Genomic DNA, 6,739 nt, shown 5'->3' with positions numbered 1-6,739 from the left:
CCAGTGTGTGCATCATCACTAATTATCAGAGCAAATCAGCACAGACAGTGCATCACAGACTGCAGAACAGATGGGCAAAATTGTGAAGGTTTGCTTATGCAAAAGACAGTGTTTACGCTGAAAGACCCCTGACATTCCATGGGTTTTTTCTGGTCTTCTTGGTAACTATGCATTCCTGTTGTATTGTCAGACTATAATGGCCATCTCTTGAAAGCATTAACTTCATCTCACGATCAGTCAATCATTACTTTTACCGATTCCAGGTCATATTATTTTTGTAGAATAGATATCCTTCCTGTTGTGACAAATCTGAACTGTATGTTGCCATGAGTCACTTTAACTCACTTCCTACTTAGTGATTTTTAAGCATGCATTCCTTCCTTGTTGGAGTTTAACGACCTGTTGGCGTCTACACCCTTAAGGTCAAGTTTGTTCGGCTGGAGTTGTTTAAGTGTGGGTATTTATTTGTGTGGTTGGGGTTGTATGTGTTTGGTGGTGGGAGGGTTGTTTGTGTGTGCGGCTGGGGGTTGTATATGTTTGATGGTGAGGGGGTTGTTTTGTTTTTGTGGATGGGGTTGTGTGTGTTTGGTGGTAGGGGTTGTTGGTTTGTGTGGTTGGTGTGTATGGGGTTGTGTGTGTTGCTGTTGTAATGGGGTTGTATTGGTATGATTTGGGGGTTGTATGTTTGTAATATTGATTGCATGTGGGTGGATGTTGTATCGTTGGTGTGTTGGGTGCTGACTGTGGTTGTGCTGTGAGGTAGGGGTTGGGTTTTGTTTGTTTTGCCTTGTGTGGATTGTTTGTGTGGTTTTTTGGGTCTTGCGTTTCGTTGTTGCTAAGGGTTCAGCTTTTTTTGTGTTGGTGGTGGTGTTGCTGTTTGTGGTGGTGGTGTTGGTAATTTTTTATGGTGTGATCGATGGCAAAGGAGGAAGAGAGCCCGGCGAGAGGGGGAGCGCCCAGCCCCCACCCCAAGAACCCCGCGGCGGCACCCGGGACACCATTCGCCCCCACCAGCCGCCCGACGCGCCGGGTAAGTGGTCAACACTTGTGTCACTTGTACATCATGCATCTTTCTCACTTGTGACATTTGTTTTCTTCATCGCACATGCATTCCTTTGTGTACTGGGCGTATATATAGGTCGAGTGGACTGCTGACTCATAGACCGAAAGCGTCCTGTGTGAAATTCCATGTAGGGAATCTGGGACAACTGGCATTGAGAGTGATGACGCTTGACGGGAAAGAAAACAGTAAAAGACTAAATCTAAATGCATACCGTGTATAGTTAATGACTCATATAAACTTGATCGACACTCACACTAATATGTTTAAATTGAGTGTGTGTAACAGGGGAAGAACGAAACAGAGCAAAGGAGAAAGAGATTAAAATAAATACACAGCACATTATTTTTCACCAAACTGTAATTTTTCTTTGCTTTTTTTTTTTTTTAATTTTTTTTTTTACGAACAATAAAATGATGGTGAAAATAATAATAATAAATGTATCAAATTACAACAAATGTATGTACATATATATCGGCAGTATTAATCATTAACATTATATATTTTTTATCATGTAAGTACCATAAACATTTCAAAAAAATTTTTAATAGAATAGCAAACTGGATTTAGTAATAATGTACTATACAATGATTTCACAAATATATGGACATGGTCTAATTGCTAGGGTGTGACTTTAAACGCATTTTCTGCAGCATTGGGCAGAGCGGCCTTGGCTGCCTCCCATGAGTAAATCAACCCCCGCCCCTCCCACACACACACACACCAACACCTCTCCCCACCCCAACCCGGTTAGGGAGATGTAGCGCTGCAACAGGGACATCTTTGAGGTCAACTCGGGGTGTCCGTTGAGGCAGTAGACCATCCCACCATCACCCCCAGCCCACCCTGCCAGGGAGACAAGTGCTGAACCAGGACATCTTGGAGAGCAACTCTAGGAAAACTGCGTCATTTGGAGCAGAATATAAAGTTTTCTTCAACATAGTTGAATTAAATTATAGGAAGTCAACTTAATATAGTTAAGTGAATATAGATGAGGAAATCTGAGCTTGATACAAAAATAGATAAATTCATAGAGTAATCAAGCCATGCGCTCTCATCACCCGTTGCAACGATAATCTGCAAAGGTTCCTGCAATGTATCTTTCCATATTCCTGATGGGAATGACTTGACACTTGCAATAAATCAATTTGGGAACTGTCAGCTGAATATCGGGTTGTTCTTATTACCAGGGGTAACTTTATCCCTTTAACTTATCAGGTTGTTCTTATTGCCAGGGGTGACTTTATCCCTCTAACTTATCAGGTTGTTCTTATTGCCAGGGGTGACTTTATCCCTCTAACTTATCAGGTTGTTCTTATTGCCAGGGGTGACTTTATCCCTCTAACTTATCAGGTTGTTCTTATTGCCAGGGGTGACTTTATCCCTCTAACTTATCAGGTTGTTCTTATTGCTAGGGGTGACTTTATCCCTCTAACTTATCAGGTTGTTCTTATTGCCAGGGCTGACTTTATCCCTCTAACTTATCAGGTTGTTCTTATTGCCAGGGGTGACTTTATCCCTCTAACTTATCAGGTTGTTCTTATTGCCAGGGGTGACTTTATCCCTCTAACTTATCAGGTTGTTCTTATTGCTAGGGGTGACTTTAATCCTTCATCTTAACGAGTGGCTCTTATTGCTAGAGATTGACTTTATCCCTTTAACTTAACGAGCGGCTCTAATTGACGGGATGACCGTATACCTTTAACTTAATTAGTGGCTCATCGAGAGGGGATGACTTAACTATTTAATTTAACGAGTTGCTCCTATCTCTGAGAGGGGGGGGGGGGGGGGGGGGGGGGGACGAGTTTAACTCTTCATCTTAACGAATTCATCTTATTTGCTTGGGGTTGACCTTAACCCTTCAGTTTAACGAGTTAGACATAATTGCCTTTAATTAAACGAGTAGCTCTGATTGCTAAGGGACAACTTTAACCTAACGAGTTGCTCTTATTGCTGGGGGGTGGGGGGTGGGGGGGATGACATTAACCCTTTAACTTAACGAGTAGCTCTGATTACTAAGGGACGACTTTAACCCAACGAGCTGCTCTTATTGTTTGGGGGGGGTGGGGTGGGTGGGGGAGGGGGTGGAGGGGAGGTCGAGTGGATGACTTTAACCCTATAGCTTAACAACCAGCTGCCCAATGCATGCGTTGAAAATAAAAGATTAAAAAAAAAAAAAAAAAATTCAAAAAGTGTGAGGAGTCAGTCGTAGTAATCCACAGGCCAGTTGAAAATCTTGAGGAGGTCGTGCTGCTGGGCACAGCCTCTGGTCCAGCGCTGTCGCTCCATCACCAAGTTATGTCCGTCCTCCAGGTGAATGTATCCATACCACCCGCTGGCCGTTCTGCAAACCAGTGCCGGGGTCAGATTGTCTCGCCACAGGAGGTAGACTACATAAGTTATATGGGCGCCTGTGTGTGTGTGCATACATCAGGGATTGATAGATTTGAGATGGCCTCAGTAGTCAACCAGACTTCAACATTATGATTTGATTTATGTGTGTGGAGAGGGATAGGGGGGATGGGGGGGGGAGGGTGTGTGTATGTGTGTGTGTGTGTGTGTGGGGGGGGGTGTATGTGTGTGGGGGGTGTATGTGTGTGGGTGTGAGTGTGTGTAAGGGTGTGTGTGTGTATGTTTGTGTGAATGTGTGTGTGTGTGTGTGTAAGGGTGTGTGTGTTTGTGCGCGCGCGCGCGTGCGTGGTGTGTGTGGGGTGGGTGGGTGCAGGTGTTTGTGTGTGTAGAGATCGGGTGAAAATGTGTGTGGTGGGGAACGTGTAGAGATGGGTGAAAATGTGTGTGGTGGGGAATTTCTTTCCAACACTTTGTGAACACTGTTCTAAATATCTTCAATCTCTTTTTTTATTTTCTGATCTAAGGCCAACAGCAGCATGCCCTGCATCATTTTCTGACTGTAAATAATACGAATTCTATATCCATTTTCTTTTTCTGTTCTTTGTTAATTTTACTCAGAGGCCTATAACAGAGGACTGCATGTGTGTTTTAAACTATTGAGGCTGTAACTGTGATCAAGCCGATAAAGGCGAAAATTTAGTTAACACCAAAGTGTTTTTGTGGTTTCTTCTTTCTGTAAGTATATATATATATATGTGTGTGTGTGTGTGTGTGTGTGTGGAGAGAGAGAGAGAGAGAGAGAGAGAGATTGTACAGCATAACGATATAAATATATATGTGTGTGCATGCATATATATATATATATATATATATATATATATATAAATTATACAAAGAGAGTACAGCATAACAATGCATGTACACACACACACACACACACACACACACACACACACACACACAGATTGTACAGCATAACGATATATATATATATATATATAGAGAGAGAGAGAGAGAGAGAGAGACTGCACAGCATAACAATGGAGGGAAACAAGTGTAGGTGACGACTAAACAACCCTTCCGTTATTTGAAAATAAACCTGCAAAGATCATTAAAACAGAAAATACACAACAGTGACTGAAATGAAATAACATTTAAGAAATGGCAGTTCACGTTCAGCCGGCGAAGACTGCACACTACGTTAACGAACAAACACAAATAACCAACATACTGCTCCATTCTTTCATACACACACACACACACACACACATACGCACGCACACACGCGCGCGCGCACACGCGCACGCACACACATTTTAGTCTTCACGAATCTAAAAAAAAATTTTAATGATAAAAAAAAAAAGTTTTCTGACTGACACTGTGACAGTAATATTCAGTTCATGGGGAGACGTCACTTTTTTTTTTTCCTTTTACATTTCATATTTTTCACATACCTTGGTTCGTCTCTCAAGGCCTCATCAGCGCGTTCGGTTCTTGTGAAAATAGGCACCGGCTTTTTTTTTTTCTCTCTCTCTCTCTCTCTTTTTAAACTTTTTTTTCATTTCTTTTATTTTTACTTCTTTTTTTTCTACACTTCATTTTTTAACTTTTTTTGTTTTACTTTTTTTTCTTTTTTCAAAACTTTTTGGTTCTTACTTCTTTCTTTTTTTTAACTTTTTTTTTTTTTAAGATAAAAAAAATACATATTACACAGCAGATGTGGTTCAGCGTATGAATTCGCACGCTCATACGCCTCCATGAAACTTGAAAAAACTGATAACGTGTCACTCACTGTCGATCTAAGCTGGCATCCCGTGACTCACTCACCGTGGAACTTGGACATCTTTGCGCTTTACTGGCCGTTTTATCGGGGGCAGGTACAGTTTGGGTTTTCTCTGTCCCCTGGCCGGCTGTGGAGTGTGTACTTTTTTCCGATCACACGGCGACAGTTCTCGCTTCCCCTCCAGGACATCATTCAACTTGGGGGGAGGAGGAGGGGGGGAAACCGATGATAACACCGCGACGGAAAATGCACGAAAGAAGAACACTTCATTGTCACTAAAGGAGAGATTATTAACACGGTTGTGTGCAGACATAGAGGCGACATATGCATCACCTCCACAGAACAACACAAAGTCCGACCATACTGCCACATCCCAAGAAAAACAAACCAACCATCTATTCACAGTAAACATCTTTCCCAATACAGCGAACATCATATTACATATGGACTGCATGAAACAGAAAATAAAGGGAAGTAAACAGCTCATGAATAGAATGAATAATGAAATACAAAATATAGTGCGTACATTATCGATAAAACATTCGATCTAATAACCACACATAGCTAAGACATGCATTTATATACACAAACAGATAAAGGGAGTACGTAGAAATGATAAGATGCAAATACGATGTGCATATTAATTAATCAAATTTAGGAAGAATAATAAAGGTATCTGATGTCATTTAGTTCCTTATTTCTGATTCATAAAGATCCATGGTTATTCAAATGTAGTCAGTACAATTTTTGATAAAAGGTATGTGGGAGATCAGTCTAATATCATCATCTTAGATGAACAGACTATAGATAAATAAACGAACGTATGTGGGAGACAAACGCCCCACCCCCACTCCTCCTCCTCCTCTCTCTCTCTCTCTCTCTCTCTCTCTCTCTCTCTCTCTCTCAGTCTCTGATAAGAAAAAAGGTTCGTTCGTTCGTTCTGTCCCATCACCTACTCAGTGTACTACCCCTCACTTGTCAAACATACAGTATAAAATATGTATTGAATTCAAAACATCCAGGTTGCGGGTCTGCTTGGGCATAAACGTACTAGCAGACTCAATTATATCGATTTCATGAAAATACACGAATGAATAAGTAAAATTTCAAATTCCATTTGAATTATAACAATGACAGTCGACTATTGGTTTACCATCAGCCAATAAAGGGAAAATACTCTTTGCGTTGAAAAAGTTTGTGGCGGTTGTCGACCGTAGCTGTAGTCTGCCCGAGGTTTCTCGGCTTCTATTTTGTTTGTGGCGTTCGATACTTGTGTTAAATGGGAAAATATGTCTGGATGTTGATTCACTAACTTTACCCATATTCGCAAAAGAGCAATCTGAAATGCTACAATTGTGAAGAAATGAAAAATGGTTGAAAAGTGACATTTCTTTCTCTGTTATTGTTTTTGAGTTGTTGTTTTTTAACACCTACAATTTGGTCTCTTCAAATGCACATCTTTCTGTTATGCGCAAGATCATCAGAGTGGTCGCTGCTGACTTACAGCGGACACACGCGCACACAGAGAGAGAGAGAGAGAGAGA

This window comes from Babylonia areolata, chromosome 4 (assembly GCF_041734735.1).
Source record: "Babylonia areolata isolate BAREFJ2019XMU chromosome 4, ASM4173473v1, whole genome shotgun sequence".
NCBI classification, from domain to species: domain Eukaryota; kingdom Metazoa; phylum Mollusca; class Gastropoda; order Neogastropoda; family Buccinidae; genus Babylonia; species Babylonia areolata.
This window is presented reverse-complemented; position numbering follows the sequence as displayed.